The sequence below is a fragment of the Schistocerca cancellata genome, chromosome 1 (genome assembly GCF_023864275.1).
Source record: "Schistocerca cancellata isolate TAMUIC-IGC-003103 chromosome 1, iqSchCanc2.1, whole genome shotgun sequence".
NCBI classification, from domain to species: Eukaryota; Metazoa; Arthropoda; class Insecta; order Orthoptera; family Acrididae; genus Schistocerca; species Schistocerca cancellata.
The window spans coordinates 1,136,677,153-1,136,688,687 of NC_064626.1; the positions used below are offsets into that span (position 1 = coordinate 1,136,677,153).

General features: G+C 41.1%; 1 protein-coding gene across 5 annotated transcripts in view; it reads right to left on the reverse strand.

The window, feature by feature from the left end:
- The window catches only part of LOC126092715 (serine/threonine-protein phosphatase 6 regulatory ankyrin repeat subunit A-like), a 423,652-nt gene extending 413,515 nt beyond the window's left edge, over positions 1–10,137 (reverse strand). For 3 of the 5 annotated variants that reach the window (XM_049908471.1, XM_049908484.1, XM_049908476.1), the window contains exon 1: positions 10,073–10,136. The gene's annotated coding sequence lies outside the window, so the exon portion shown is untranslated. Of the gene's footprint in view, positions 1–10,072 lie in introns of all 5 variants that reach the window. The other 2 variants (XM_049908492.1, XM_049908442.1) reach the window with 2 other exon arrangements.
- Between the last annotated feature and the right edge of the window lie 1,398 nt (positions 10,138–11,535).

Consider the following 11,535-nt stretch of genomic DNA (forward strand, 5'->3'; position numbering starts at 1 on the left):
GGACAAACAAGAGGCTACTATTACGTGCTTTTTACATTTCAACAAAGCTTCAGACACTGTCCACTTTGATATTCAACTTCCTAAACTCACAAGTCAAAATGTTTCTTCCAGTGCTGTATAAAGGTCCCATTTATAACTTACACCCCGCCAATGGTGTGTAACCATCGAAACGAAAAGGTCACAATAGCAGAATGTAGCATCAGGCGTCCCACAAGGATCAAAATTGGGTCTACTACTTTTCTCATCATATGTTAGTTATGTATTAACTATCTCTACCACTGCAAATATCACTTACACGCTGAAGGTTTTCAGTTATACCCAAGTGCGTCCAACAAACCTGTGCACATTCATCCACCATGTAAATGCTAACTTACTTGTCTTATCACAGTTGGTGCAGAAGACAGGTTTGGACCTTAACCCATCTAAAATGCAAGTAATCTTATACGGTCACAAAAACTTATAATCTATGAGTTGAGAGACCTCAATCCTAAATGGTACAGAAATAACTTTTTCTTCTTCTGCAAAAAAAAAAAAAAAAAAAAAAAAAAAAAAAAAAAAAAAAAAAAAAATGCGGATAATTCGACATCGCCACTCCATTCACTAGAGAAATATAAAAAGAAGTATCTTCTCCTAAGCTTAAAAAGAAACATGTAGAAATAAATACTAATACTCCCTTTATTTGATCATGCTGATCCAAGGACTTTCGTATGAGAGCTTAAGTCGGTTGGGCCTGTGGATGAACGATTGTGTGCAATACACTTATGGGTGCACTATTTTGAGAATATCACTCCCGCCTATATACAATTACGTGCCGATAAGCAAAGAGACTATCATACCCTGTGTTCGCTGTATCGTTTTCTTAATCATTGCACTCCCTCTTATTTATATCAGTGGCGGTTACAAATGGAAGGCGCGCGGGGCGTCCCCCCCCCCTTATCCCCCCCTCCCCCTCTTGGAGATCCCGCCAGTCAGCCCGCATGCTATTCGTTCGTTTCTTTCCACAGTCGATGCGACTGAATCGAATTATCGAGTAGTTGTACTTCCCTTATCACGCGCGTTAGCGTCATCGTATTTTCTGCTTTTCTGTATAGCACATGCATAGCTAACACATGTTCGAGGTCGACAAAGAAGGAGGATCGCCTTAATGGCTTAGCTCCGTTGAACACTCTCCCTGACATTGATTGTCCTATTGACGATGTAATTAACCAATTTGCCAGAAAGAATAGGCGCATAGAATTCATCATTTACGGAATAGAACTACGAGGGTCACTCCAAAATAAATGCACACTATTTTTGTAAAAATACGGTTTTCATTCTGCATGTGTGGAAGTTTTATAGTGTGTAGATACATCCTTCCTGCTTGTTTTCAAACTTAGTTCAACCAGTTCCCGTGAGTGGGGCCGTCACAACATGTCTTCAAGATGGCTGCTACACTTGACGTTCGTCAGAAGTAATGTGCTGTCATAGAATTCCTGTGCTGTAAAAACGAGACAGTGGGAAACATCCACAAGAGGTTGAAAAAGGAACCGGCCGCGGTGGCCATGCGGTTTTCGGCACTTCATTCTGGAACCGCGTGACTGCTACGGTCGCAGGTTCGAATCCTGCTTCGGGCATGGATGTGTGTGATGTCCTTAGGTTAGTTAGGTTTAAGTAGTTCTAAGTTCTAGGGGACTGATGACCTCAGATGTTGAGTCCCATACTGCTCAGATCCATTTGAACCATTTTTTTGAAAAAGGTGTATGGAGATGCTGCTGTCGATCGCAGTACAGTTAGTCAGTGGGCAAGCAGTTTACGTGATGAAAGCAGGCATGGCAATATTAAGGATTGTTCTCGCAACGGCAGACCTCGTACTGCATCCACTCCATACAGTGCAGAGAGTTAACGAATTGGTGACTGCTGACAGACACATCACAGTGAACGAATTGTCACGCTACGTTGGGATGGGGGAAGGAAGTGTTTGCAGAATAATGAAAGTGTTGGCGTTAAAAAAGGTTTGTGGCAGGTGGGTTCCCAGGATGTTGACAGTGGCTCACAAAGAAACAAGAAAAACGGCATGCAGCGAACTTTTGGAACAGTACGAGAATGGTGGAGATGAATTTCTTGGAAGAATTGTGACACGTGATGAAACATGGCTCCATCACTTTTCACCAGAGACGAAGAGGCAATCAATGGGGTAGCATCATGCAAATTCACCCAAGGAAAAAAAAAAAAAAATTCAAAACCACGCCTTCTGCTGAAAAGTTATGGCTACGATGTTTTTCGATTCCGAAGAACTCTTGCTTGTGGACATCATGGCAAGTGGAACCACCATAAATTCTGACGCATATGTGACGACACAGAAGAAACTTCAAGCTCGACTTAGTCGTGTTCGACCACATTGACAAAAGCAGGATGTTTTGCTGTTGCACAACAATGCACGGCCACATGTCAGTCAAAAAACCATGGAAGCGATCACAAAACTCGGATGGACAACACTGAAACACCCGCCTTACAGTCCTGACCTGGCTCCATGGGACTATCACCTCTTTGGGAAATTGAAAGGTTTGAAGATGATGACTCCCTTCTGCACGCTGCCAAACAGTGGCTCCAACAGGTTGGTCCAGAATTTCACTATGCGGGTATACAGGTGCTGGTTCCAAGATGGCGTAAGGCAGTTGAGAGGGATGGAAATTATGTGCAGAAATGAAAATATTGTTCCTAAAGGATGTGTCTACACACTGTAAAACTTTTAGATATGTAGAATAAAATATGGATTTAAAAAAAAATAGTGTGCATTTCTTTTGGAGTGACCCTCGTACAATTATAACTTTTTTATATCATAAGATGGCATTGTGTTGTATATGTGTATAATCGGTTGCTTTAACTTTGCAAGTGACTTGACTATTTTTTTATTACGGTAAAAGTAAAGGTTGCTTAAGACGTCTTTAGCGCCCCCTCCTTGAGGTTTTTCTGTATCTGCCACTGGTTCATTTCAACTCTTGCGCTGCCTTCCGAACAGAACAGCAGAAACTTTCAACAAAGCCAAGTCCTCTTTGAATTACTACATATTCTGTTATTATCTTAACAGCCATTGTTATTGTCATGCCAGTCTTCTCTTTCATTATCCCTTCCATTTCTAAAGAATGCGCTAAATTAATGGTATTATCGTTATTCCTAATCCCTTCTGTTATTACGAATGTCAATTATTATCACTGAGAATATTCTGCAATATCTTTTTGGTCTGTGTTGCTCCCAGGCCGATTTATGGTGAGCGAAGTGTTACGTGCCATGTCGCCTGCGCTGCAGCCTGTGGCAGCAGGAGCAGCGGGGACATGGCGGATATCGTCGTCCGCTGCCTGGCTGCCGTGTAAACGGCGCCGGCACACAGTTGTCGGTAGTTACCTCGTATGAGAGATTTTATACGTGTCCAGCGCCGGCTAAAAGCGGTCCCCACTGCTACAGCAGGCTGACGTTGACGGCCAACCAAGCTAGCCACCGGAACAGCGGGTATGGGGCATTACTGGCTTTCACATCTGGAAGTATTTGGTGTTTATTGTTGTATTCTCCAAAGATTTTCATCTACATCTATCTACGTGATTACTCTGACATTCACAATAAAGTGCCTGACAGAGGGTTCAATGAACCACCTTCAAGCTGTCTCTCTACCGTTCCACTCTCGAACGGCACGCGGGAAAAAAGAGCACTTAAATTTTTCTGTACGAGCCCTGATTTCTCTTATTTTATCGTGATGATCAGTTCTCCCTATGTAGGTGGGTGGCAACAGAATGTTTTCGCAATCGGAGGAGAAAACCGGTGATTGGAATTTCATGAGAAGATCCCGTCGCAACGAAAAACGCCTTTGTTTTAATGATTGCCACTCCAATTACGTATCATGTCTGTGATACTATCTCCCCTATTTCGCGATGGTACAAAACGAGCTGCTCTTCTTCGTACTTTTTTGATGTCATCCGTCAGTCCCATCTGATGCGGATCCCACACCGCACAGCAGTACTCCATAACAGGGCGGACAAGCGTGATGTAAGCAGTCTCTTTAGTAGACCTGTTCCACCTACTAAGTGTTCTGCCGATAAATCGCAGTCTTTGGTTTGCTCTACCTACAATATTATCTATGTGATCGTTCCAATTAGGTTAGTTGTAATTGTAATCCCTATTTAGTTGAATTTACAGCCTTCAGATTTGTGTGACTTATCGCGTAATCGAAATTTAGCTGATTTCTTTTAGTACTCATGTGAATAACTTCACACTTTTCTTTATCAGGGTCAACTGCCACTTTTCGCACCATACAGATATCTTATCTAAATCATTTCGCAATTTGGTTTGATCATCTGATGACTTTACAAGACGGTAAATGACAGCATCATCTGAAAACAATCTAAGACGGCTACTCAGATTGTCTCCTATGTCGTTAATATACATCAGGAACAATAGAGGGCCTATAACACTTCATTGGGGAACGCCGGATATTACTTCTGTTTTCTTTTCCGTGAAATTATTGTTGTCTTTTATAATGGTGTACGTTGAAACATTTAACAAATCAATATTACTTGAAACGAAAGAATGGATACCAGATCCAGTTGAACTCGAACCAATTAGTGGCTTGACGCAAGAGCCAGATCGGTATACGTCGTTTTTCAGTCGGACAATTCCGTCCGCAGACGGTTCTGACGACGCTGAAGTAGTGAAACTGCAACTGGGAGTGCTACAAATCATTTCCAAAATAAAAAAAGGACGCAACAAAGCCAATGAACATGTGTCTTCTCATCCTAGATCACCACATGGATTCAGCACAGGGTAACCAGGACCATAACTCACAGTTCCGTTACCATCCCATACTGTATCTGAAGACTCCTTAGTCTCATTAATTAATTCCATTTGTAAATTAAATATTTAACGTTTATTCTTAAATGTTATTTTGCATTTGAGATTTTCGTCAGTTACGATATTGTACATTAATACATACGTCTTTGGTTCTTAAATATCTTTCAAATGATAATACACTGAGGTGATAAAAGTCACGGGATAGCGATATGAACATATACAGATGGCGGAAGTGTCGCGTACACAAGTTATAAAAGGGCAGCGCATTGGTGGCGCTGTCATTTGGACCCTAGTAATTCGGGTGGAAAGGCTTCCGATGTGATTATGGCCGCACGACGGAAATTAACAGACTTCGAACGCGGAATGGTAGTTGGAGCTGGACGCATGGGGCATTCTGTTTCATGAATCGTTAGGGAATTCAATATTCCGAGATCCACCGTGTCAAGAGCCTGCCGAGAATACCAAATTTCATGCATTACCTCTCACCACGGACAACGCAATAGCTGACAGCCTCCACTTAACGATCATGAGCAGCAGATTTTGCGTAAAATTTTCAGTGCAACAGGCAAGCAACACTGTGTGAAATAGCCACAGAAATCAATGTGGGGCGTACGACAAATGTATCCGTTAGGGCAGTGTGGCGAAATTTGGGGTTATTAAGGCTGGCAGGGGTAAAATACAGGGAGCGAAAGGCTATTTACAATTTGTACAGAGACCAGACGGCAGTTACAAGAGTCGAGGGGCCTGAAAGGGAAGCAGTGGTTGGGAAGGGAGTGAGACAGGGTTGTAGCCTGTCCCTGATGTTATTCAATCTGTATATTCAGCAAGCAGTAAAGGAAACAAAAGAAAAATTCGGAGTAGGTATTAAAGTCCATGGAGAAGAAATAAAAACGCTGAGGTTCGCCGATGACATTGTAATTCTGTCACAGGCAGCAAAGGACTTGGAAGAGCAGTTGAACGGAATGGACAGTGTCTTGAAAGTGGGATATAAGATGAACATCAACAAAAGCAAAATGAGGATAATGGAATGTAGTCGAATTAAGTCAAGTGATGCTGAGGGAATTAGATTAGGAAATGAGACACTTAAAGGGGTTAAGGAGTTTTGCTATTTGGGGAGCAAAATAACTGATGATGGTCGAAGTAGAGAGGATATAAAATGTAGACTGGCAATGGCAAGGAAAGCGTTTCTGAAGAAGAGAAATTTGTTAACATCGAGCATAGATTTAAGTGTCAGCAAGTCGTTTCTGAAAGTATTTGTATGGAGTGTAGCCATGTATGGAAGTGAAACATGGACGGTAAATAGTTTAGACAAGAAGAGAATAGAAGCTTTCGAAATATGGTGCTACAGAAGAATGGTGAAGATTAGATGGGTAGATCACACAACTAATGAGGAGGTATTGAATAGAATTGGGGAGAAGAGGAGTTTGTGGCACAACTTGACAAGAAGAAGGGACCGGTTGATAGGACATGTTCTGAGGCATCAAGGGATCACATATTTAGCATTGGAGGGCAGCGTGGAGGGTAAAAATCGTAGAGGGAGACCAAGAGATGAATACATTAAGCAGATTCAGAAGGATGTAGGTTGCAGTAGGTACTGGGAGATGAAGAAGCTTGCACAGGATAGAGTAGCATGGAGAGCTGCATCAACCCAGTCTCAGGACTAAAGACAACAACAACAACAGGCTGTGGTAGAAGACGAACGAAGTGAGTGGCTTTGCTACAGCACGACATCGCCTGCAGCCTCTCCTGGGCTCGCGACAATGTGACCCTAGCGGCCGAGGCGACTGGAAAACCGTGGCCTGGTCAGTTCTGTGTCGAACTTCAGGAATACTTGAACAAGTGCGATTATCCTGAGTGCTGCTGTCGGTACAGCCTACCAGGTATTCTCAGCACCAGCTATCGCTTCGTTTACACGGCAGCTGTTGTTAACGTTAAAAGTGGCTACCCAGCGGCCGACAAGTGTGATACGACCCATAGGAACAGGTGCTCGTTACCTCTTGCATTCGGATGTTCACCTGGTCGATGTACGTCTTGCTGCGCTACCCACGTAAGTTCTGCGCAGCAAGCACGCATGTTGCCGGAGAAGGACGCGGAGGACTGGGGAATGGGGGAAGGGAGTTAATTTATAAGTTGTAACCTTCTGCTCATATAAAATGGCTCTCGGGACTTCTGTTGGCGTTCACAGCTCGAACAGTGTCCAGTAATGATCTACTGAGAGTTCCTCAATGTGAAACAAGTAAAATGATGCTTTCCCCAGCAAACTACTACTTTTAGAAATATACGTTTCATCCACCTCTCCTTGAAATAAGATACTTTATTTGTAATAAATGAAGTGCAGATCTCATCCTAAATGACCACACACAGCTCAACTACTTACCCTCTCCTAAACTTCATATAATCATCTTTGTTGTTCATTACTTCCCACAGTCTCTCTTCCAACATATTTCCATTTTCCAGTATTTATTAAGTTGTTTTGTTTTGTTGAAGTTGTCTTTGTATTCCACATATACTGTAGTTTCAATAGTTAAAGCTTTCTTTTATCTGGTACTTGTATTACTGTCCATGTTTAACACCCCTTGTAGTTGGCTCATCAAATTCTGTTCATATTTTACTTTGCTCATTTATTTAATGAAAACTGTTACACAACCACTGCTTTGATTATAATGTTAATGTTAAAATGCAGTACCACCACACTCTCAAAATGTAGATTCCCTCAAACACCTCCATTTTCCTATTTCCTCCATTTATGTGTGTTTATCTTATTGATATTGCTTAAGTTTCTTATGTATTCTGTAGTTACATTGATAACTGTCTCTTTAATTGGTTGTGTATCACTCTCCATGTTTCATACCTCCTGATGCAGCCTTGTCTATTTTATGTATTCTGTAGTTACATTGATAACTGTCTCTTTAATTGGTTGTGTATCACTCTCCATGTTTCATACCTCCTGATGCAGCCTTGTCTATTTTATTTTATTAGTTTTGTTTGTTAAGAGAAACTGTTATGTAAGCATGCTATTCCTATTTTGTGCTAAAGGTTTTCCTGTCTACTCCGTTGTTATTTATGTACTGTTTCAGTTTTTAGATAGTTTTTACTTGTTCATTGCTAAGATGTTACTTACTATATGTTAGTCTAGATGTGTTACTTCTTTTCCAACGTTGTTTGCTAACATTTAACTTCTTTGGTGATAATACTCAGAAATTGTCTGAAGATGGCGTAGTAAGCCAAAAACCGGTTAACAATAAAAGTAATATTGTAGAACAAAGGCAAACTGGTGTTTTCATTTATTATAATGTTGTTCTACCAAGAACCGACGGAAGATTCTGTTAATACTTTATTTGTCTCTTATAAAGCTGGCAGTCCATGTCACGGTTCATTAATAACCGAAAAAGCATGTAAGTGAAACCACTCAAACCCTTAGAGTGACAAAAACATTCACAAAACTAACTTGACGGCAAAGACTAGTTTCACTTTCATTCCACTCAAGAAACAACTATAGAATGGCTAGTCTGTTGTTAAAACCAGTAGGTTGACCCATCACAATAAAAAAATGGTAGTATGAAATCATCCAGACACAGACAGAATAACGTTCGTAAACCAAAAGTTAGGACGTAAATGATTCTTCGTGAGTAACGCTGCATTTACGTGCAGCGTTGCAGCACAGGGAGTGTACCGTGCTAGTAGCTTTCTGCTCATCCCTCCACACAAGACTGCGAGACCCCTCAGCTCTCAGGAAAAGGTAAAAAAGTATTGCTTCAATGGATTGCAAATAATAGCCAACCAGTTGCAAAATACAGGTTTATTAATCCTTGAACTTGGTTTCGACATTTTTAAAACTGTCTTCTTCAGACTACTTTATGTAGAATCATCTGTATACAATGGGAGTCATTGACTCTGTCTAGAACACGTGCGCGTCATCCACAAAATCACCATTTAAAATACATCATTTAAAAATACGAGCTCTCTCCTCCAGAGAGCTACTACTTTTATATCATGTATTTTAAATGGTGGTTATGCGGATGACACGCACACTAGACAGAATCAACGACTCCAACTGAATATATATAATATGTGATTCTGTGTACTGTATCTTCTGAAAAATACAGTTCTAAACTGTCGAAACCATAAACCTATATTTTCAACTGGTTAGCTGTTATTTCCAATCCACTAAAGCTCTTGCTTGCACAGCTGCTGAAGCGTAGCCATGTTCAAACTCATAGAAAAAATATTTTCTAATCGGGCGTTTTTCTTCCAACAAAATGACTTATAAGTCGGTATTAAGTAGGTTTAAAACAGGGTTTTTTACGACTACTTACAAGTCGCCATTCGTCTTCCAAAATATTAAAAACACTCATACCCCAATGTCTAGGCCACCGTACAAAATATCGTTGGGGCGCCCTTGGTAACATTGTACTCATTTTTCCGTGGACATTGTACGTCTGTATTTCAAATCAATATTATTACTCTGTGCTGCTTAGACAGCTGGGTGTTTAGGCTACACATATAATGTTAGCTTCATCTTTTTAAACTTATTTAATTCCTTCCAGCGTAAGACTATGACTTCATTAAACATGTAAAACGTGATACAAAAAAATTGAGAAGAATTTCCCTTTCGATCAACACCATCATCATAAGTACATACTCGCCGAATATGAGCTGCGTATGTGAAATCAAAAATTAACTCCAAATGCTGTTATGAGCTTGGACGCTACCTCGAGACGTCAAACCAATGTATTACGCAAGAGAGTTACCGGTACTTTCGTAGATCCAAGTTTTGTTGTCCACATTAAACAAATATTTTATACGTTATAAACTAGAATTAATGATGTCGTAATTCGATCAATTGCGTCACCAACGCGAAATAGTTCACAGTCATTTCAAATCTGTCAGAAATCTATGGGCGGTGACCGCTCCATACCACATTAACGTTAAAAGTTGAGCAAAATTCCTTGTTGTGAAACGCATGATACATGAATCTCTTGTTGTGTACTTATTTTAATAAAATCCTGACTATAAAATCACTTATAGCGGCAAAAGTGCCAAATTAACCTTTTGGCCCCGTTATCTATTGCTCCTCTTAAAACCACTCACTCGCAATTGACAAGAATTAAGCTGCTTAAGAAGAACACAGCATTTAATTTAGCTTATTACGATTCCGCTGCAGCCTCTATACACACATTCGCTCACATTCACTGAAAACACACGTCTTAAATGCACGAAACGCTTTGAAGTTACAGTTGCTACGTGTACTCACCAGATATCGCTGCTGTCCAGGCGTAGTCTGCTGTTTCCGTGAGCAAGGCACGATGGGAAAGAGCATGCGCAGTGCACGTCAGCCTATGTAACCTCGGTCACAGTCGTCAGCTGTGTTCCGCCGCAGTGCAGGTGGCATTTGCGCGATGTTGAGTAATCCGAGTTCTCGGAAGTGTTGCACTTTACGTTGAAATATGATCGATACGGGATGTAATATCAAATATCGTGCATTTGTGTTGTATGTGGAAGCATAGTACGCTGCGCTATTCTGTTCTGCCGTTCCAAGAAATAACTCGTGTTAAGGAGCGTCGTTTATTCTATATGTACAAATTATTTCCGCATCCGCAACTTCTCGCAGTTAGATTTCTTTTTACCACTTAAGACATAGTGATTTGATTCCCCGTTTTAACTACAAAATTTCTCTGAATTTTATGGTCAAAGTTACAACGCTTAACATGCCATATTTAACATATGACAAAATTGATTTAGTGAGGGTTTTTCCTCTTATATTGTTAAATGAGCGAGAAACACATGTACGGGATAACCGTAATACAGTGTTTCAGAATATTGAGCAAAACACCTAAAATTATGAGAACAAATAGTATTGTTTGCAGAATCGTATTGGTGAATATACACGGATAACAACACTACGGTACGTGATGTAGAGGTCTGTCCAAAAAAATTCGGAAGTTCGCCCACAAATTTTGTCTGCGCATTTTCTTTACTTATTGTGCATGATCTCCTCCGAAATACTCTCCTCCACACCGCTCCCAACGCCGTTTCCATTTTCGGAAGCAGTCTTGGTACGTCTCTTGCTGGATCGCGCGAAGCGCCGTTTGCGAATTTCCTTTTATCTCGTGTATCGTTGCAAATCTTCGACCTTTCAACGGAGTTTTCGACTTTGGAAATAAAGAAAAGTCTACAGGGAACAGGTCTGGAGAGTACGGAGGATTGGGCAGCACAGTGATTTCGTTTTGTATGCAATAGTCACGCACCATCAGCGGCGAATGAGCAGGTACGTTATCGTGATGCAAGAGTCATTAATTGTCTCGCCACATTTCAGCCCATTTCCTTTTCACACAATTTCATGACGTGATCCAAATGAAATGATTCACTCCTCTGCAATATCTCGGACAGTCAGTCTTCGATTGGCATGCACAATTTCGTCGATATTCCTGACATCAGCGTCGTCGGTAAATGTCGAAGGGCGTCCTAAACGAGGGTCGTCTTTCACTTCCATCCGCCCATTTTTAAACCGTGTGAACCCGTTCGTAAAACCCAGTACGACTTAAGCACTCGTCACCGTAGGCTTCCTGCATCATTTGGCGAGTCTCTATATTTAGTGCAGAAGCGTTACTCCTCGAACTCCGCCATGTCGAAATTCGCGAACTGTGCGACACAACGCTCTACTCAATACAGCATAGAACAATGACTAACAGATATACAACAATGAAACTTCCGGCA